At 41.0% G+C, this 22,828-nt stretch overlaps 1 protein-coding gene across 2 annotated transcripts in view; it reads right to left on the reverse strand.

Annotated features, from left to right (window-relative positions):
* Positions 1 to 22,828, reverse strand: part of LOC135522592 (disks large-associated protein 1-like) — a 238,898-nt gene that overhangs the window by 140,134 nt on the left and 75,936 nt on the right. For both annotated transcript variants that reach the window (XM_064949012.1, XM_064949011.1), the window contains exon 2: positions 10,827 to 10,912. The gene's annotated coding sequence lies outside the window, so the exon portion shown is untranslated. The remainder of the gene's footprint in view (positions 1 to 10,826; positions 10,913 to 22,828) is intronic.

Raw genomic sequence — 22,828 nt, forward strand, 5'->3', positions numbered from 1 at the left:
GTAGAGCGCAGGGAACTGGTGATCAGCAGATGATGGGAGAAGTGGTGAACTTGCCATTTAAAACGACACAAATGGTAAGAAAATACAGTATGATCAGTGTAGTAAAGTTCATGGAATACTTGTACAGCTGTTCAACTTAGCAGCAGCTGATGTGTTGTGTGTGAGTGTGTCTTTGGTATAAGGTACAGACATCTATTGTAGAGCAAATGATAAGAGGGGTGTTGTCATGATCAAACTGCCATTCAGCTCCTCTTGAGTCATCTACTGCTTGAAATCAAGCATGATGTCCAAACCATCGTGAGATGGATACAGTTCAAGGGATACAGTTCTGCTCCAATGACACATGCAGGCAAATGAATTCTGTTCTCCTCATCTATAATCCAATTTTTCTCCAGGAAGAAGCCCAGGCACCACACAACATTGTCTGTAAGACAAAACATTTAATAAAAATCATACTGTGCCAGCATAACATCACAATGAGGGTAGGATAGTTGAACATGGCACACATGTGCACAGGAAGAGATTACATGTAATCCCGATAGAAATAAATGTGGCAAAACCCTCAACTTTTGCACAGTGACCAGACAACACAAATGTACCTACGTAGACAGACATTACCTAGCCACAGTCACGTCTATCAGGCACACTTAGGCCAACATTTTTTATAGTATAACCAGATTATCAGCTTCAGAGATTTACAGCAGTAAATGGTTGTATTATTGTTCTCCTCACTGTTAGTAAGCTTGCTGGATAGCCAAAACTTTCCTCTAATTTTGCAAAATTGAAAGGGATCCACTGTCATTATCATAATCAATATGTCGACCCTCATCAATTATGTTGATAACTAACTAGTAAAATTATTTAAGTTTACAGTGGTTGATGTGAGACATGTTTGCGAACAAGTTACAAACGTAAGGCTTGGCACCAAGCAAGTTAGCAGGTGCCAGGCTAACTAGCCATTTCCAGTCATATGGTAATATTTGCTGGTAAACCTAGCTTTAGGTGGCTGGTTGTAACATTAGTAGCTTGTTGTTTTGTAGCCATATCTATGACTAAAAATAGAAGACATTTTATAATCAAGATACAATAGCTAGATCTCCTATTGTAAAAACCTCTTCTACTTTGAGTCATACATATGGCTAACTGTTTAGCTAACTTACCTAGCTAACTGAGTTACCTACTTCATCTAACAATTTGATTTCTCCCCAATGTATGTTAGCCAGCAATACAGAATATGGCTTTCAGTAGATACACTAAAGTAAGCAAGCAAGATGGCTTGTATGAAAAATAACTTACTTAGCTAGCTATTTATCATCTGCCCTCTTGGTGCTGGCATCGGCTGTAGCTGAGCTGGTAGCTAAATCCAAATCTTTGTTTCAAATCCTCTTTGCTATATTCCGGTTGAAGCATATGGTTGAATATCTCCATGTAGAGAACATAGAAAAATGCTCCATCATTGAATTCGTGTTCTTCTTCATCTTTAAGGTTTTATGGCAGATTACGCCTACTGGTGTATTGCTGCCACATACTGTACAGGGTATTGAAACAAAGGAAGAGGAGTATTTTACCCCCTTTTCGTGTTATCCAATTGTTAGTAGTTACTATCTTGTCTCATCGCTACAACTCCCGTACGGTCGAAAGCCATGCGTCCTCCGAAACACAACACAACCAAGCCGCACTGCTTCTTAAAACACCATGCACCCAACCCGGAAGTCAGCCACACAAATGTATTGGAAGAAACACCGTGCAATGAGACAAGGATATCCCAACCGGTCAAACCCTCCCTAACCCAGACATCCCTATCCACCTGGACCTCTCAGTCACAACAGAGCCTGGGCTAGAACCCAGAGTCTCCAGTGGCACAGCTAGCACTGTGATGCAGTGCCCTAGACCACTGCGCCACCCGTGAGTGTGGTAAGGATAACTGTGAAACTAGGTATGACCTGTTGTGGTACATGTGACAAATATAATTTGATACACACAAAAAAATAAAAAATAAGCCCACTTCTCGTCACTCTCATCAACACCATCTCATCCAACACATCCACAATTTTGTAGAGAATTCAATCGGATCTTCCAGGTAACAACATCAATCTAAAAGCCTTACTCCGTCCCAAAAAGAAGCAGAACTAGGCTTGGATGTACTAGATTCAGTAGTGGGCAGTCAGGGCCAGCAAGGCCTTCTCTGCTGGCCTAAACATCATCAGAATATATATATATTTTTAAATATAATTTCCCACAAATATGTATTAAATTATTCCCCAAAGTAAGAGTTACACTCTACATTTCATAGCATTCCTCTTAGTTGCACTGCTTCCAGCCCCAGGTTGAGATTTGGAGGGCTGGTCTTTATGTTAGATATTTTATCCAATCATATTCAGCCATCATGTGTTCCCAGGGATCTAAAATCTGCCCTCAGGCCTTCAGAATCAACATTGCGGGCGCTTGTAGCTTAAAGTGAATGGAAATTAAAATGTAGTGTCAACCAATCAGCTTTAGAGTTTGCTATTGTACGCCTGCTGGCTGGCTCCAGTGTTACACAGGAGCCAGCTAGCAGGCGTAGTGCCTGCATGTCTTTTGATTGGATTACCAATATTGAGAAGCAGGTCCTATATGGGCAGGTCTCAGAACTAGGAAACTGAAATTAATTTGCATACTACTAAGCTGTTTTTTCAACCCACAATGGCGGAAGGAGAAGATATCGATTTGGTTGAGGATATAATTATAACGCCATTCTCAAGACAAACTTTTCAAGAAAAGTTAGACATTGTCAGGAGAGGTAGACGCCGACGCTACAATGCCTGTCACAGGCGGGAAAGGGGTTCGTTCGCCACTTTCAATTATGGGCGCTATCAATGACTCACAGGCTCCGAGAAACACTGCAAACTGTACTGCTGTGAATGCCTATTATTTGCAAGTGATCAATTTGGTGTTTGGAGCCACACTGGCTTTGCAAACCTGAGTTGTTTAACCAAGGCAGCAACGAGACACCAAAGTACGTCTGGGCACTTACAAACAATGGTGCTTTTGAAAACTTTAGGGGACACCCGAGTGGATCTACAGCTCAACGAACAAGCGCACAGGGCAACGAATCTGAACAATGAAAAGATTTCAAGGTGACGCAACGCCTGGTTATACTGCGTTTCTGTCTAAATGTATAGTGTCTAGAGCCATGGCATCATAATGATGGTAATAAGAGGTGGATTAATTCGGGTGGGCCTTTGTAGGACTTCACTGAAGGCCCAAGCCCCAGAACCATGGCACGCTACTGACTAGATTCCACTATCACTTTACTTCTCTTATTTCCTTTCATATTCTCCACCGTAATCAAATTCTTCTCACTCCCATCTCTCAACATGCCTTCTGATTCAAACAGAACATCCTCTTCCACCCTTTTCTCCCTATCTTCTCACCCTGCCCTCTCCAATTTGTGTTGATAAGAGGAATCATTTTATCCCATTGCGGTTTGGTCAGTTCTTTAAGTTTCGTGTTGTGTCCTCCTCCCTTTCAAAATAGCCCACCTTGGGAGATGGACATGGAATTCGCCGATAGGAACATCATTGAAAGAAGTCTAAATGGCTCAAACGAAGAAGGAAAACCAAATGTACAAGCACACATACGTATAGTACGATCAGTATAACATGACGGCTTCCCGAAGTGCCACAATGCAGGACTACATTCATTTTCAGATCATATGAAACATTTGATCTCAAATCCAAAATGCTGGAGTATAGAGCCAAATTAAAAGTCTCCTATTCTCAGAGCTGAAGAGGGCTCTTGTTTTCATCTTCATTCCAACTGAAGGATTGTTTCTCATCCAAGCCCTCTTAAACTCTCTGCATAAGAAAATTAAATGAAAATGGGGAGAAATTTAAGAAGAAAATGTTTAGTGTGGGTGACCTTTGATGTGCCGGGATAAAACACAGAGAACACCGAAACATACATGGTAAAACACAGACAGACAGGGTAAAACAGAGAGACAGACAGGGTAAAACAGAGAGACAGACAGGGCCCAAAAGTAGGGCTCTCCTTAAAATGTAGTGTACTATTTAGGGAATAGGGTGCCGTTTTGGACTGTATCCATTCAAGAACCAACTAGCCAATACCATGCCACAGACTAACGAAAAGGATAATGGGAGAAGGCGTAGGTACAAATTACAAGGCTACAGCAGAGGTGAATTATCATACAGAGCGCAGCGGACTGATGCAGAATTAACACAATATTATCTTTTAGTATATTCCAGGTAAATTAGAACTATAACTAAGTACCATGTTTAGGATGCGAGACCGAGACGTTAACCTCAAAACCTAAACTTTATTACAGCAAGCACCTTTACACATAACATGATAATTTGAAGACCGAAAAAATACTGGAGGAAGGGGGGAAAATGTAGTTAATCAACGTTAGCAAATTAGGTAACTATTTCAGTTTAATGAACAGAGATGCTTTAAGCCAAAATGCCTTTTTACTAGGTGTCTCCTGGTGTTTTTGTAATAAAAAACCTTACTACGACCTCATTAATACTTTAATCATAAAAAAAACGATTAATTCAAACCCGTTGCATTATGCATAGAGTTTCTAATGGTTTGAGTATTATAATAAATGTTCATTATCATACAGTCCCTTAAATTGTCAAATACAGATGGTTTTCTTGCATATTTCAGTTTAACAGTGAGTGCTCAAATAGTGGCTTTTAAACTATACTGAACGTTTTGGTGCCAAATGTTTACATGACATCCAGATTTCATAATGTTCTGTTGTTTTATAATGACCTGCACATTAAATAATGTGTGCATTTGGGATAACCATTTGAAGCGTACTTATATGTTGCATTAAGCTATCCACTGTATTTAAACATATCTCATTAGCATACAATTTCTCACTATTCATCCAACATACAAATGAATACCATAGGCTATAACACAAAATGTCCTATGAGGGTTAATCAAAAACAGACAAATTCAGTTCATATATTTAACTAGGCAAGTCAGTTAAGAAAAATTCTTAATTACAATGACGGCCTACCCAAGGAAAACCCAGACGACACTGGGTCAACTGTGCGCCGCTCTATGGTAACCCCAATCACTGCTGGATGTGATGCATCTGGATTTGAACCAAGTACTACAGTGACGCCTCTTACACTGAGATTCAGTGTCTTTTACCACTATGTCACACAGGAATCCAAATTTCAGCATACATTATATGATATACATATGGAAGCAAGACAGCTGCATGTACACCCCAAGACAATTCCTGGGCTGTGTACCAAATGGCACACTATTCCCTACATATGTAGTGCACCCTAAGGGCTCTGGTCAGAAGTAGAGCATTCGGAAAGTATTCAGACCCCTTCACCCCTTCACTAAACACAATACTACATAATGACAAAGCTAAAACAGGTTGAGAAATCTTTGCTAATTTATAAAGAATTAAAAACAGAAATATCTTGCTATGAGACTCAAATTTGAGCTCAGGTGCACCTTGTTTCCATTAATCATCTTTGAGATGTTTCTACAACTTGATTGGAGTGGTAAATTCTATTGATTGGACATGATTTGTAAAGGCGCACACCTGTAAATGTTAAGGTCCCACAGTTGACAGTGCATGTCAGAGCAAAAACCAAGCCATGAGGTCGAAGGAATTGGTCAGGGAGGTGACCAAGAAGCCGATGGTCACTCTGACAGAGCTCCTGAGTTTCTCTGTGGAGATGGGAGAACATTCCAGAAGGACATCCATCTCTGCAGCACTCCATCAATCAGGCCTTTATGGTAGAGTGGCCAGACGGATGCTACGCCGCTTGGAGTTTGCCAAAAGGCACCTAAAGGACTCTCAGACCATGAGAAGTAAGAGTCTCTGGTCTGATGAAACCAAGACTGAACTCTTTGGCCTGAATGCCAAGTGTCATGTCTGGAGGAAACCTGACACCATCCCTACGGTGAAGCACGGTGGTGGCAGCATCATGCTGTGGGGATGTTTTTCAGCGGCAGGGACTAGGAGACTAGTCGGGATCGAGAGATAGATAAACAGAGCAAAGTACAGAGAAATCTTTGATGAAAACCTGCTCCAGAGTGCTCAGAACCTCAGACTGGGGCGAAGGTTTACCTTCCAACACGACAATGACCCTAAGCACACAGCCAAGACAACGCTGGAGTGGATTTTTTATATAGTTGGGTTAGGTTTGGGTGCCGTCCTCAGATTTTCACTTTATCACATGCAGTGGGGAGAACAAGTATTTGATACACTGCCGATTTTGCCGATTTTCCTACTTACAAAGCATATAGAGGTCTGTAATTTTTATCATAGGTACACTTCAACTGTGAGAGACGGAATCTAAAACAAAAATCCAGAAAATCACATTGTATAATTTATAAGTAATTAATTAGTAATCAGAAAAGCAGAACTTAATATTTGGTACAGAAACCTTTTTTTTGCAATTACAGAGATCATATGTTTCCTGTAGTTCTTGACCAGATTTGCACACACTGCAGCAGGGCCCACTCCTCCAAACAGAGCTTCTCCAGATCTTTCAGGTTTCCGGGCTGTCGCTGGGCAATACGGACTTTCAACTCCCTCCGAAGATTTTCTATTGGGTTCAGGTCTGGAGACTGGCGAGGCCACTACTCCTTAGTTGCCCTGGCTGTGTGTTTCGGGTCGTTGTGATGCTGGTAGACCCAGCCACGACCCATCTTCAATGCTCTTACTGAGGGAAGGAGGATGTTGGCCAAGATCTCGCGATGCATGGCCCCATCCTTCCTCCCCTCAATACGGTGCAGTCGTCCTGTCCCAAAGAATGATGTTTCCACCTCCATTCTTCACGTTTGGGATGGTGTTGCAAGCTCTATTTTTGTCTCATCAGACCACATGACCTTCTCCCATTCCTCCTCTGGATCATCCAGATGGTCATTGGCAAACTTCAGACGAGCCTGGACATGCGCTGGCTTGAGCAGGGAGACCTTGCGTGCTCTGCAGGATTTTAATCCATGACGGCGTAGTGTGTTACTAATGGTTTTCTTTGAGACTGTGGTCCCAGCTCTCTTCAGGTCATTGACCAGGTCCTGCCGTGTAGTTCTGGGCTGATCCCTCGCCGTCCTCATGATCATTGATGCCCTACGAAGTGAGATCTTGCATGGAGCCCCAGACCGAGGGTGATTGACCGTCATCTTGAACTTCTTCCATTTTCTAATAATTGCGCCAACAGTTGTTGCCGTCTCACCAAGCTGCTTGCCTATTGTCCTGTAGCCCATCCCAGCCTTGTGCAGGTCTACAATTTTAACCCTGATGTCCTCACACAGCTCTCTGGTCTTGGCCATTGTGGAGAGGTTGGAGTCTGTTTGATTGAGTGGGTGGACAGGTGTCTTTTATACATGTAACGAGTTCAAACAGGTGCAGTTAATACAGGTAATGAGTGGAGAACAGGAGGGCTTCTTAAAGAAAAACTAACAGTCTGTTTGACTGAGTGTGTGGACAGGTGTCTTTTATACAGGTAATGAGTTCAAAGAGGTGCAGTTAATACAGGTAATGAGTGGAGAACAGGAAGGCTTCTTAAAGAAAAACTGACAGGTCTTCTTACTGGTTGGAGCCGGAATTCTTACTGGTTGGTCGGTGATCAAATACTTATGTCATGCAATAAAATGCAATAAAATGCAAATTAATTACTTTAAAATCATACAATGTGATTTTCTGGATTTTTGTATATAGATTCCGTCTCCCACAGTTGAAGTGTACCTATGATAAAACATTTACAGACATCTACAAGCTTTGTAAGTAGGAAAACCTGCAAAATTGGCAGTGTATCAAATACTTGTTCTCACCACTGTACAGTCGGGCGATTGCAGATGGGTTATTGGCAATTGCGGGCTTGAGCATGTGAACAAACAGCTGACAAACGCACCACTAGTGTTCACATTCTTAATGCAGTGGAACCTATCTATTTTAATAGTATTGACGCCATGTTTGTACTTAAGCCAAATTAATTTGAATTCATATTGTTATTTCCGATTTGTCACACATATTCCAACTTTTAATAAATCACCTTGTGCTGACAGCCATTTGCACATTCATCAATCTAGCAAGAGGGCAATATTTTGAATAATGTTGGAACATCTTCCCAAAACTTTACTTTACCCAAAAGATCATGACATTTGTGAACATTTAATCAACATTTTGGTCCTTTATACAGCATGTTCACCTTACCGACAAGGTGAGGTGTGCTGTGAAAAGGGCACTTTTTCTTGGTTCTATTGATGTGCTTAGCGTCTGTCTCCGACGTAAAAACAAACGTTTTTTACTTCCACACAAAATTACTTCTTTAATTGTTTTAGGTTAAAGGAAGTGGGTAGGTTGCATTCTTAAACGTACAGCTTTGAAAGTTATATATTTAGAACCGCCTGCTCGATAGGAATCTAGTGACATTTGTTGTGAGCGAGTCGACCAGGAGATCAGCTATCTAAGGCCCTCCCCTTTGACGTGGCGTAACAAAGTGTTTATAAAATGGATGGCAACGACGCAGCCGGCCACTGGATGAAGCCTGATTTAAACATATTATCAGTAATTACCCGTAAATCTAGTGCACTGTGGTCTTAAGAGGTTTTAACGTCACTCAAAATAACAGGCTCCGATTGAAAATATATATTTGTCTGACAGTTGAAAAATTGTTCAATACTTTGTTAGTCAAAGTGCATCCAAACAGAATTGTACCTATATCTGACATAGGAACACTAACAACCAACTACACAGTACACGACAGTAACTCTCCCCTCCCCCAGAGTCCAGTTGCTAGCCTAAAATGTTATCTGGGTGTCCCAAATGGCATCCTATTCCCTTCATAGTGCACTACTTCATCTGCACTACCCTGGTCAAAAGTAATGCACTATAAGTGGAATAGTGTGCCATTTGGAATGTTGCCAGAGGCTGTTTTAGGCCTGTTCTGGTGGCAGCTATGTTCTCTACTCTAACTCTCTGAACCCACTGAACTCTCCAGCTAGCTACCTAAAAGCTGTTTTAAGACTCACAGCCAACCCCATTGGATTACAGCATTATGATGCACACCAACTCACACACTCACAGAGTGCTTGAAGTGGACTGAAATAAATGCTCATTTTTGGGTGCCAGTACTCATCAAATTTTTAAGGCTGATTCTAAAGAATGTGCCAGGACTCAAGAGTTAGAACATTTGAGGTGACGGTACTATGTCTGTTAAAAAAGGTGCTGAGTAGAACTATAGAGGGTTCTTTGGTTTGTCCCTATAGTGGAATCCTTTTTTGGTGCTGGGTAGAACCCTTTGCGGAGGATCTATCTAGAACCCTATATGTAGGGTTCTTCAAATAACCTTTTTATCATCTGAAGGTTCTTCATAGAACCATCTACGATGGGTTCTAGCGAGAACCCATTTATCTTTGGAGGGTTCTTCCTAGAACCCTCTATGAGCAGTTCCACCAGCCTCATTAGCCTTCAAAATTACATTTTTATGACAATGCATTGCATATATCATAAGGCCTTTCTTTGAGGGCATAGTTATATCCTAACATAGTGGTGTTAAGTATCTCCTGGTTTACAGGCCAAGTCATTGATTTCTTTCGGAATCCAGACGGAGTAAGGAAAGCCAACAAGTGGAATTCTTAATCAGCCACAAGCTGCATTCAGCCAGGGTTGGGAAGACGGAATACCGAGACTACCGCAATCCTCTAGACTGGAACAAGCAGTTGGTCAAATACATCCAATTACTAATAGATTGGATTCATTTAAAAAACGGGATGTTATCTATCTTTGTGTAGCGTACAATTAATCAACCAATCAATGTTCCATGCAAAAAAACACATATTTCACTAAAACAAGCAATTCTGAACATCTCCCTGCAATAGTGTACACATACAAAATGATGCACTTGATTAAGAATAGATCGAGGATAAACCCAGAAAAGCATACAACTTTTTTCCATTGTGGTCCTCTTTCATGAGAGCAGTTGGCAAGTTTGGCATATGTGACAGTCTACAACACATAGAATTGAGCACTTAAATGTGACTTTAAAAAAATCTCTTCTCAATCTCTCAGAGCATAGCGAGCGTTGGTTTGAATGTGGCTGGCAGAGAGTAAACAAGTTCAGCACTTTTTTATCTCCTAACAAACACTTTTCCATCTTTCTTTGGAGTTTAAACTCTTATAATCTCGGGTCCAACATCTGTTGTGCCACCAAATATCATTAAATGTTCTGAACCGTGTAAAAAAGGTCATGGCTACTGGAGAGCTGCTGAGACGACAGACACAAGGAGCACATGGATGATTCAGCCCCAATCTCACTCTTTCCCCCAGTCTCTCTCCCTCTCTTTTATCCCTCTCTCCATCTCTGCCTCCCACTCCCTGTCTGACTCCGATCCTTTATTCTTCTCTCCCTCCATCTCTCCCTCCATCTCTGCCTGACAGACTCCCACACTCCAGTGAGTTTCTGTCCATGCGTGTCTTGACTAATTGACTCTAACTGGGGGTTATGGCAAGGTTGTGGCCATCACATGCAGTGTTCAGTCAGAAAAGGTCAAAGTTGAATGAAAAAAATAAACCCGTGTGTTGGTGTGAATAATGATGACAGTCGGACGCAGCCTGGACAGACCAGATCATGGCTAACATACCAACGGTGTTAATAGAATCGGTGTGACCCAGTCAAAACGTGTGTGTACAGAATATGTAAGTTGTTTATAGAAAGAGAGTATGCTATAAGGTATCAGTACTGCAGCCCAGCCTTCAAATGAGAATTTGCATCTTTTCTCTCACTTGCAAAAATGTAGCCCTGGGGATTGCAACACAGTTATAAAGCAAGTATAAATTAACTCACCCACTTTATTGTCTCCTCTTCAACATCATGACTTCACCGGTCCTTAAATCCACACCTGTTGTCCTCCATGCAACTGCAAGTCTATACTAAAAACAGAACAGGATAGAGAAAAACAATGTTGAAATTGAACCAAAAACACAAATAATTAAATAAGCTTGTTGTGAGGCAAAGTGCTCAGTTAATAAGAGACTCTCAAACCAGAAATTATTGATTGAAGAGACATTCAATACTGTTATGTGTTCGGCTAAGAAGAGTTTGTTTCTGAGAAAATTCAAAGCTGCACTGTCTCAGTTCTCATCTCAAACGTAGTCCTTTGGGATGCTGTGAGGAAACATGCACCGAATCCATCTTCCCCCCATAAACGGAGATAAGATAAGAGCAAGCATTTCATTTTAAGCCTATTTCTGCTCCTTGAAATATCGTCACATGTGGGGTCCTGGGGTCTCTTTGAGGAATTGCTCTTAGTCTCAGTCTCTATCCCCCACACTAAAAAAATGGTTCCTAAATGGTTCTTCCTCAGCTGTTAAGGTTCATTTTAGAACTCTTGCCGAATAAAGAACCTTTGAGTTAAGTGTAGGGTTCTTGACATGGCATCTACAGTTCTTCAGAATTCTAAAAGTATTTTTTAAATGTATGGAAACCTGTAGATAAGTCCCTTTCATAGCATACAGCAAATTGACCAGTGTTAATTGGTGTTGATTTTTCAGAGTAAAATTTGTAGTGTTGATTCAAAAGTTAAATTAACACTCAGTGGCGTAAAATAACTCTAGTGTTAGTTTTAATAACCAGAGTTGAACCAACACCACGGCCGTCATTATCATATTTCCCAGCATGCTCTAATTAAGGTTGATTTCAATATATATGTTTTTGCATTGATTAATCAATCTTATGCTTCTCAAATATAAATAACATACATTTTTATAAACTATTCCAATCTCTTATTGCACCCTTTAGTGAAATGGTGGTTCCACTTAAGATGTTTAAAGGTCCTGAATAGTCACTTTATAATGTACTTTTTATCGCATAGCTAACTACCAGAAAGTTTGAAAAGACAGGCTGAGTGGGCGGGGAGCTTACACTGAGTGTGCAAAACATTGGGAACACATTCCTAATATTGAGTTGCACCCCGTTTTGCCCTCAGAGCAGCCTCAATTTGTCAGTGCATGGACTCTACAATCTGTTGAAAGCTTTCCAAAGAGCTGTTGGCACATGTTGACTCCAATGCTTCCTAAAGTTGTGTCAAGTTGGCAGGATGTCCTTTGGTTGTTGGACCATTCTTGATACACACAGGAAACTGTTGAGTGTGAAAAACCCAGCAGAGTTGTAGTTCTTGACACAAACCGGTACGCCTGGCACCTACTACCATACTCTGTTCAAAGGCAGTTCAATCTTTTGTCTTGCCAATTGTCATGACTTTCCCTCCTGGGTGAGGATCAAAGAGACGGGCCGGTTTGATGACTTTAATGACCGGTCATAAACTTTCTTTCTCTGGCCCTTTGCAGTTTGGAGAATGTAATGTTTGAGTGTTACAACAGAGAGAGACTTTGCAGTATTTTAACATCGAAAGATTGAGCATTGAAACAATATTTCGAACATAAAAAATGTGGGAAATTGTTGGTGGGGATCCAAACAACAATCATGTCAAATCAGTTGTTGTTTTGTGATATCATTAAGGACGGTATAATGAAATAACATTAACTCTACAAATGTATACGTCCCAGTTTTTCATATTTTCAGCTAAATGTTGTGGAACTTATATGGTTAAATATGAAACTATTTGTGAGAAGATGAAACGTTATTTTAGCCTTCTAAATGAGATAATTGTTTTTCATATAGACTTTTGCCAAGTCAGTAGCCATGCCCATGTGAGCACAGACATTGTGGCAACGTGATGGAACTGCCCTCCAAGGTGAGGGCATAAAAGGACTGCTAACAAAATTTACATTAGACCAAAACATGAGAATGTGAGGATTTGGTCCACACTTTACAAAATGGTTTAAAAACTACAAGACCAGTACATTGCCGGGTTGCTACTGGCGTGTAAAATGCTTTAAAACTACTTGACCGTGCAGCGTGACTGAGTTGAATGTTACAAAATGGTAAGACCCTCTGAAACTCAACAGAGAAGAAGACTAGATATAGACATGCACTGGCTGAAGCTCTGCATGTAACGTGACGAGAAAAGAAGAACATTTCCCTATCAAATGCCTGATGTATCCAGTCTAACAAACACTTACAGAACAAATAAAGCCTACTACTACAACTACTAAGTACATTGATTCAGAGGGGTTGAGTTAAATGTGAAAGACACATTTCAGTTGAAGGCATTCAGTTGTACAACTGACTGGGTAATCCCCTTTCCTTAATATAACCTCTGGTGGACAACCAGAGACTTAGACTTTCTGTCAAACTGTTCATCACAGACGGATCGAGGGGTTTCAACAGAGAGACGACAGACAAATACATCTAAGCGTAAATATTTGTTGCATTTCTAAATCCTAATGATCGGATGTTAGGGCTCTATTATTCAACTGTATGTACAATAGTTGAATTCCCTTATCTCTCCTTTTCCCACTCTTTCTTTCCCCACCCCTTTCATTGTGTATCCAGCCGTCATATCGGGTTAGTCCACTAGGGACTTTTCATTGCATTATGTTAGTAATCAATTCAACCTATATTGTGTGTGTTTACGTAATTCTGTGTGATGATTTAGTTAGGTATTTAGTTAATAAGTAATTAAGCCAGTTTGTGTATCGCTGAATCATCATTTAGACTAGGGTTTGTGCAGATTTGAAGTCAACAACGTTCAGAATGAGACTGATATGATGTAAATATAATTTAAAAAAAATTGACTGTTATTAATGTAAGATATATTTATATCTTTAGGGTATAAGTTGGGAAATAGTAACTCGTAAAATAACTTTTCCCGTGGTGCCCAGAGATTGCATTTTTTAAATGTTACCTTCATTTAACTAGGCAAGTCAGTTAACTTCTTGGATATAGGGGGCGCTATTTTAATTTTTGGATGAAAAATGTTCCCGTTTTAAACAAGATATTTTGTCATGAAAAGATGCTCGACTATGCATATAATTGACAGCTTTGGACACTCTGACGTTTCCAAAACTGCAAAGATATTGTCTGTGAGTGCCACAGAACTGATGTTACAGGCGAAACCCAGATAAAGATCAAATCAGAGGCCTCCCGGGTGGCGCAGTGGTTAAGGGCGCTGTACTGCAGCACTAGCTGGGCCATCAGTGACTCTGGGTTCGTGCCCAGACTCTGTCGTAACCGGCCGCAACCGGGAGGTCCGTGGGGTGATGCACAATTGGCCTAGCGTTGTCCGGGTTAGGGAGGGCTTGGTCGGTAGGGATGTCCTTGTCTCATCGTGCACCAGCGACTCCTGTGGCGGGACGGGCGCAGTGCGCGCTAACCAAGGTTGCCAGGTACACAGTGTTTCCTCCGGCACAATGGTGCAGCTGGCTTCCGGGTTAGATGTGCGCTGTGTTAAGAAGCAGTGCGGCTGGTTGGGTTGTGTATCGGAGGACGCATGACTTTCAACCTTTGTCTCTCCCGAGCCCGTACAGGAGTTGTAGCGACAAGACAGTAGCTACTAATTGGATACCACAAAATTGGGGAGAAAAAGGAGTAAAAAAAAAAAAAGATCCAATCAGGAAGTGCTGTATATTTTGAAACAGCCTCATGCCAATGACTCCTTAAATGGCTGTGAAGAAGCTAGGAGTCAGCTTACGTTTTCCCCAAGGTGTCTGCAGCATTGTGATGTCTTTTTAGGCATTTCCATTGGAGAATAGCTGTAAGAGACCATATAGGGCGAGTGGACGCATGGTTTCTCCCGGAGAAAACATTGCGTAAAATACTGAGGTATCCATTTTTCCAATAGTTTCTTATGAGAAACAAACTCCCTTCGTGGATATATTATTGAATACATATGTTAAAAACACTTTGAGGATGGATCCTAAACAACGTTTGCCGTTTTTCTGTCGATATTATGGAGCAAATTTTGAAAAAAGTTTGGCGTTATAGTTTAAGTATTTTCGGTCGATTTCTCAGCCAAGCAGGATGAACAAACGTGACGTTTTTCGCCTCCAAAAATATTATTTTTGGAAAAAGGAACATTTGCTATCTAACTGGGAGACTGGGAGACTCCTGAGTGAAAGCATTTGAAGTTCTTCAAAGGTAAATTATTTAATTTGGTTGCTTTTCTTATTTTTGTGAAAATGTTGCCAACTGCCAGCACAGCCTAGCATAGCATTATGCCATGCTAAACTTACACAAATGCTTGTCTAGCGTTGGCTGTAACGCATATTTTGAAAATCTGAGATGACAGTGTTGTTAACAAAAGGCTAAGCTTGTATTTATTTCATTTGCGATTTTCATGAATAGGAAACGTTGTGTTATGGTAATGCACTTGAGGCTATGATTACGCTCCCGGATACGGGATTGCTCGACGCTAGAACAAATTATTATTTACAATGACGGCCTACACCGGTCAACCCTGAAAGACACTGGGCCTATTGTGCACCGCCCTTTGGGACTCCCAATCATGGCCGATTGTGATACAGCTTGGATTCGAACCAGGGTGTCTTTAGTGACGCCTCAAGCACTGAGATGCAGTTCCTTAAACCACTGCGCAACTCATGAGTTAATTGTTACGTGATTAATTGAATCACGTAATAACTAAACATAGTTAATTGATTTGATAAAATAACAGTCATCCCATTAATGGTAGTCATGTCAAGACACAATTCACCCTCTGAATGGCACACATACACAATCCATGTCTCACTTGTCTCAAGGCTTAAAAATCTTTCTTTAACCTGTCTTCTACTCATCTACACTGATTGAAGTGGATTTAACAGGTGATATCAATAAAGGATCATAGTTTTCACCTGGTCAGTCTGTCATGGAAAGAGTTCCTAATGTTTTGTACACTCAGTGTACAGTGCACTACTTTTGACCAGAGGTGAACTTTATAAGTTGCTATTTGGGATGCAAACACTTCTATGCAAACTGGTGTTAGAAGGCGAAGGGGATGGTCAGGGGCTAACTTTACGAGACAAAGGCTTAGAATCTGCATCCCTCCACCCCTAATACACACACATTCACACATCTCCTGGGGCCAAATGAATACCTGTCAGTGAGTATGTGGGTTTCACATTACAGCGTGTGATTTCATTAAGTGTGCCCTTCAGGGGTCTGCTATGCCAGGTGGTTGTCCGACAGTGCCAGAACTAAACTTAAAGCCCTGTTTTTACATTGCAAATATACTCTTCTGTTAATGTACATGATGGCTCAGTCCTGCACTCAAGAGTAAGACCCAACTGCTGTTGAACTGTCATGGTGTCCATAATTCAAAGGCTTGAGTACATTTCGGTTGAATTCACACTGTGACAGATGCACTGTCAAACTTTTGTATAGTTTCAGCCAGTAGTTTTGAATGTAGCGCTCACGAATGAAAGTGGTCCCCAGAAATTGTGTACTGTCTGCCACGTGCGGACAGGTGCACCACGTCCTCGCTCTATAGTGCTGAGCAATTAACCAAAATGTCAGTTGTTCAGATATTAAACAAGTAACTGACCGAGGTTGGTTGAATTACTTGAATTCCATTTAGTTCTGTTGTTTTTGTGAGCCCAAAGCGTCGTTTCTCTAGAGAGAAATAAAATAATTCATAAGGGAAATGAAGAGGAGACTTATATGGGACACTGGAATGAAGGGAGTTGTACTTTTCATTATGGAAATATAAAACCTACAGAAACGTGGCAATTAACAACAATGATCATAATCCATTGCACCTGTTCTTTTCCGTCTCGGACAGAGATGGATACACTTTAACGCCTGCTATGTTAGGTTAGATACACACAGATCGCAGACAGCACTGCCTGAGAGAGGAATGTACACAACCCAATGATGAGAGATAGAGACAGTTCATGAAAGTATGCCTTATCTACTATAAAGTCAAATTATTGTCAGACAGCTCTGCAGAATAGGCCTACTTAGGCAGTCTAGCCTAGCTGAATAGGATGACTAAAGACAGTACAGTATCAGGAGAACAGAGATAATGTTAGATGGTTATCTGGATGGCTGACTGCTACTGCCCGGGCAGAGATGAGGTGATGACTTTAAGGAATTAAAAATTATTAAGTCATCAAATAAAACAAAGTAATATACACAACTGAAATATTTGTATTATTTCATAGTAATTTCCTATTTTACTATGTGGACCTGACAGAGACAATGGAATATTTTGTGTGTTTTGGAGCTTTGGAAATGCAATGCAAAATCTCTAATAATAGTTGTATTTTATTATACATGAATGTTAAAAAAATGACAGACTTTTTTCATAATCTCAACGAAGCCAAACCGACCTCAAAATGCACAAATGTGGGGGAAATGGCTCTGCATAGGTTCCAAAAAACAGTAACTTTCAATTTAGGAATTTTGTGGCTAATTTAAAACAGTATTTCTGCGTGTAGATTATGCATATATGAACTACACATTGACACATCCAGCTCAAAGCACGAGGTTTAAAAAATACGTACTAGATGCCAAAGTACCGTTCAATCTCTTTAAAACCTCTTTACTGGCTGCTACTCAGGCCCAGAAGCTAGGATATGCATATTATTAGTGGATTTGGATAGAAATACTCTGAAGTTTCTAAAACTGTTTGAATAATGTCTGTGAGTATAACATAACGGATTTGGCAGGCAAAACCCCGAGCACAATCCATCCAAGGGAAAAAAAATTTGAGCTCAATGTGTTTTCTATTAGATTTCTATGGGAAACTAGATTTATGAGGCACCTGGTTGCAGTTCCTATGGCTTCCACTAGATGTCAACAGCCTTTAGAAATTGGTTGATAAGTTTCCTTTGGGAAATTAAAAAGTAGGGCTGTTCAGTCTGAGTGTCAAGCCAAGTGGAGTCTTGTGTTTGGTGCGCGCTACCTGGAACTCGCTCCACGTTGATTTTATCTTCTATTGAACACAGTATATTCCGTCTTAAATTGTATCGATTATTTATGTTTTGGATTAGGAAAGTTCTTTGAAATGTTTGGACCAAGTTTACAGTTAACTTATTAGATACTTTGTAGGCAAGTTGGGCGAGTTGGAACCGGTGAATTTCTGAATCAAACGCCCCAAATAAATTGACATTTTGGAAATATAATGAAGGAATTTATCGAACAAAAGGACCATTTGTGATGTTTATGGGACTTTTTGGAGTGCCAACAGAAGAAGATCTTCAAAGGTAAGGCATGAATTATATCGTTATTTCAGATTTTTGTGTAGCACCTGCCTGGTTGAAATCTGATTTTCATGTGTTTGTATGCGGGGTGCTGTCCTCAGATAATCGCATGGTCTGCTTTCGCCGTAAAGCCTTTTTGAAATCTGACACTGTGGCTGGATTAACAAGAAGTTAAGCTGTGTTTAATGAATTGTATGTTGTTTAATGTTTAATACATGTTTAATGAATTATTTTAATGAGTATTTCTGTTTTTGAATTTGGCGCACTGCAATTTCACAGGATGTTGTCAAATCAATCCTGTTAACGCGATCCGAGCGGGAATGGGGTGAATGGATCCCTAAGAGGTTTTTAATACTGAAGAATTTGTATAACCTCAATATCTTCAAGTTCTATTAATAAATGATAATGCGCACATTGAATAGTACAGTGCAATTTTTATATGATTAAACCATGGATTTGACCTTGCTGACTTCTCATCTGCAGTTGAAATAGAGTTATAGGACTGCTGCCTTGGATTCTGAATGTCATTCTATTTTAATCACCAAAGATTTATACAAATCTGGAATTATTTTAATCACCAGAGATTTGGATATAGTGTATTTAGAATCAGATTTTTGTTTTGACATTTTCTCCATGTAGAGTTATGCAGTATTAGTCTCATTTTATCCCATGTACTGATAGGATAAGGCTTTATTGAAAATACTCCCCTTGGTGACTCACAGACAGGTAGTTTCCGATAGGCAGTGTAATGTCATTATAATCGATATCCCAAATGACACCCTATTCCCGATTTAGTACACTACTTTTCACCGGGCCCTAAAATGACCTTAATTGGTCATCATAGAAAAGGGCTGCCAGTGGAGAAGCCTGTTAGGGTGGCCAGAGGCTAAATCTAAATTCACCCCCTTTCCTGTCAACAATTCTCTGCTTTTCACAGCCTTGCCAATCCTCTTTCTGACTCGCCTCTTTTCATCACCAAAACAGCTGCCTCCAACAATCAGGCAAGTGTGTGTGTGTGTGTGTGTGTGTGTGTGTGTGTGTGTGTGTGTGTGTGTGTGTGTGTGTGTGTGTGTGTGTGTGTGTGTGTGTGTGTGTGTGTGTGTGTGTGTGTGTGTGTCTGATAACTTTCATATTGTGATTTTGATCTATATGTGGGTAAATATGCAGCAGACAACCAGAGACGGAGACAGTGAAACGCAGAGGAACCAAAGAGATAACGTGCTCAGCACCCCCTAAATTCTTAGTAAATGGACTTTGAGTACCCCAGCATAGACCTTAACATGAACCCTCCAACGTCAATTTATCCCAAGTATAGGAACATAATAAAATGCAGTGCTAACAAATCCTAAAGTTTGAATAATGTGTGTGTGAATAATGAAGCTGAGCCCATGGCTGTACAGTGGGGAGATTAAGCATGGAGCTAGCCAGCTATCAAGGCAGGCAGGGATGCAGGCTCAGGCTTAGTTGTCCTGACTCAGTGTTGGCGTAGCCTAGCTGGGGCTTAGGGGGTTAATGCAGCTGGGGGCAAGGTCTGATCCAGGTCCCATCGGTAGCCGACGCGACTTCAAAGAGTCTAAATGGCCATCTCCTCTCAGCTCAGACACACTGGGCAGCGCAGAAGTCCCAGCTTACAGGTCAAACTTAGTTTAATCTTTTATGGATCGTGCTTGCATTGATTGTGAATAGTTTCATGAATACAGCAAAGGGCCTTGATTCCATATCACATCGAAACATATGGTCATTTTTTCATAGGCTGAGATTTTCCGACTTTTATGTAAAAAGCCTTTTCTCTCTCTCAATTCTCTTTCTCTCCTTCTCTCCCCTATCCTTCCCTACTTGTTCACTTCCCTCACTCTCTCGTTTTGCATAGAAGGTCACAGTAATTTCCCCCTTAGACAGATAAAAAATAAAAAACATTTGCATAGTGATGAATTATTCAAAGTCCTGCCCTTGAAATGGAGCGCTGCAGTTGTAAACTAACACACTCTTAAAAATGCTGGGTTAAAAACAAGCCAATTTGCATAAATATTGGACAGAATACACGTTGCGTTATTTATACCCAGCCAGCAGGGTCACAAACAACCCCTTGTTTTCTTTAAATTGCGCTGTTGATCCTGGGTTACTGAGCTATGATCCACCAGGTCAGATTAGAATACAAGAGGCACATCTTACTAGGGGCGTGGCTGACAGATAGTTATTGTTGGCCACCTGCAAAAGTAAAAGTCCAGTTAATCACCCGCAAAAGTCCAGTTAATCTGTTATGTTGTATTGTCAACACATTTTAAGGTTGAACACTGACACATTGTATCTTTAATAAGGCTTACACAAGAGTATGAGTTCCTATGCATATCCTAATGTTGATAGTTACCTTTTTATAATATTTGTGGCTGCTAGTAAGTTCATGATTAAACATAATCTTGTACATTGTACATAGAGTAAGCTATAGCACCACCATGTTTCTCAAATCATATTCTACAATAGTTGGCGATTAAAGAGCATCCCCCCCACTGAGTCTCTGTGACCTGGCCTTGACCTGTGTCAACGTCCCGCGGCTGGCCACCCTACCTTGTGAACAGGTGTCAGATGGATGGACCAGCATCTGCTAGGCTATTCTGCAGCCCCTCAACACCAAGGATGCGGTATGCTTAGTCTTAATATGGAGACCGGGGAAGGGTCGCAAAGCAAACAGTCACATTGAAGTGCCCATATTGAATGATCAAGAATGATTCCCACGTTTAGGTTTAAGGCTGTGTGAGGCTTGCAGTGGGATCAGTCACCAACACCAACAATCAGCAGACGAGGCAAATAGTCTCCATGCAAATTCAGCCTGCGATGCAGCATGTAGCTAAATGACTAGCAGCTGGTATTATAAAAGGCATGCAAATACTGTTGTTAGAAGAAGGAGAAGGCAGGCTCACTGATTGAGTGGAAACAGTGTGAGTTCCAAATGGAACCCAGTTCCCTATATAGTGCACTACTTTGGACGAGTGCTCAGAGAGCTCTGGTCAAAAGTAGTGCACTTTGTCGGGATGAGGGTGCCATTTGCAAATCAGGACGAATCAATGCTAACAAACACCATGCCTGCCAATTATGAGGCTTAATTCACTTTTTCTCTCAGTCTCCAATCCATTTCCTTCTCATTGAGAATAGAGAGAAGCAACTAACTCAAAGGAAAAATTTAAATTTGAGGATTTCTTTTCACTCACAGAGGCTGCATACCAAACGGCATCCTAATCCCTATATAGTGAACTACTTTTGACCAAAGCCCTATGGTACACTATACAAAACAGGCAATAGGATGCCATTGGTAATGCACACATATTTTTTTAATATTACCTTTATTTAACTGGGCAAGTCAGTTAAGAACAAATTCTTATTTTCAATGACGGCCTAGGAACAGAACGACCTTGTCAGCTGGGGGGGTTTGAACTTTCAACCTTCCGGTTACTTGTCCAACACTCAAACCACTGGGCTACCCTGCCTAGTTAGCTCTTTTATGCTGATTTGATTGGTCAGTCTTTAAGAGTTGCGATAGATCGGACCAATCACAGCGATCATACTGGAGAGCTGGAAACAGGAATCTGATGAGAAAATGTAATTATATTTGTTGAATGTGCCGAATACAACGGGTGTAAACCTTACTGTGAAATGCTTATTTACAAGCTCTTAACCAACAATGCAGAGTTAAAAAATATATATATATGTATTTTTTTATTTTTTATAAAAGATTTTAAAGAGTAACGAGGCTATATACAGGGGGTACCAGTACAGATTAGGCAAGGTAATTAAGGTAATATGTACAGTAGGGGTAAAGTGACTATGCATAGATAGTAAATAGCAAGTAGCAACAGCGTAAATAGTTTGGGTAGCCATTTGATTAATTGTTTAGCAGTTTTACAGTATGGCTTAAGGAGCCTTCTGGACCTAGACTTGGCCCTCCGGTACTGCTTTCCATGCTGTAGTAGAGAGAACAGTCTATGACTTGGGCGACTGGAGTCTGACATTTTTTAGAGCCTTCCTCTGACACCGCCTCGTACAGAGATCTTGGATGGCAGGAAGCTTGGCCTCAGTGATGTACTGGGCGATACGCATTACCCTCTGTAGCGCCTTGCGGTTGGATGCCGAGCAGTTGTCATGCCAAGCGGTGATGGACCAAGTCTGAGATCTGAGTAACCCATGCCAAATCTTTTCATTCTCCTGAAGGGAAATAGGCATTGTCGTGCTCTTTTCACGACAGTCTTGGTGTGTTTGGACCATGATAGTTTGTTAATTATGTGGACATTCTCGATCCTCTCCACTACAGCCCCGTCGAACAGAATGGGTGCTCGGCCTGTAGTCCATGATCAGCTCCTTTGTCTTGCACACGTTGAGTGAGAGGTTGTTGCCCTGGCACCACACTGCCAGGTTTCCTTCCTATGTTAATGATGGTGTTGGAGTCGTGCATGGCCATGCAGTCATGGGTGAACCGGGAGTACAGGAGTGGACTAAGCATACACCCCTGAGGGGCCGTGTTGAGGATAAGCATGGCAGATGTGTTGTTGCCTACCCGTACCACCTGGGGGGGGGTCCGTCAGGAAGTCCACGCTCGAGTTTCAGAGGGAAGTGTTTAGTCCCAGTTTAGCGATGAGCTTTGAGGACACTATGGTTTTGAACACTGAGTGGTAGTCAACGAACAGCATTCTCATGTAGGTGTTCTTTTTGTCCAAGTGGGAAAGAGCAGTGTGGAGTGCAATAGCGATTGCATGA

Source organism: Oncorhynchus masou, chromosome 30, assembly GCF_036934945.1.
Source record: "Oncorhynchus masou masou isolate Uvic2021 chromosome 30, UVic_Omas_1.1, whole genome shotgun sequence".
In the NCBI taxonomy this organism is placed as follows: Eukaryota; Metazoa; Chordata; class Actinopteri; order Salmoniformes; family Salmonidae; genus Oncorhynchus; species Oncorhynchus masou.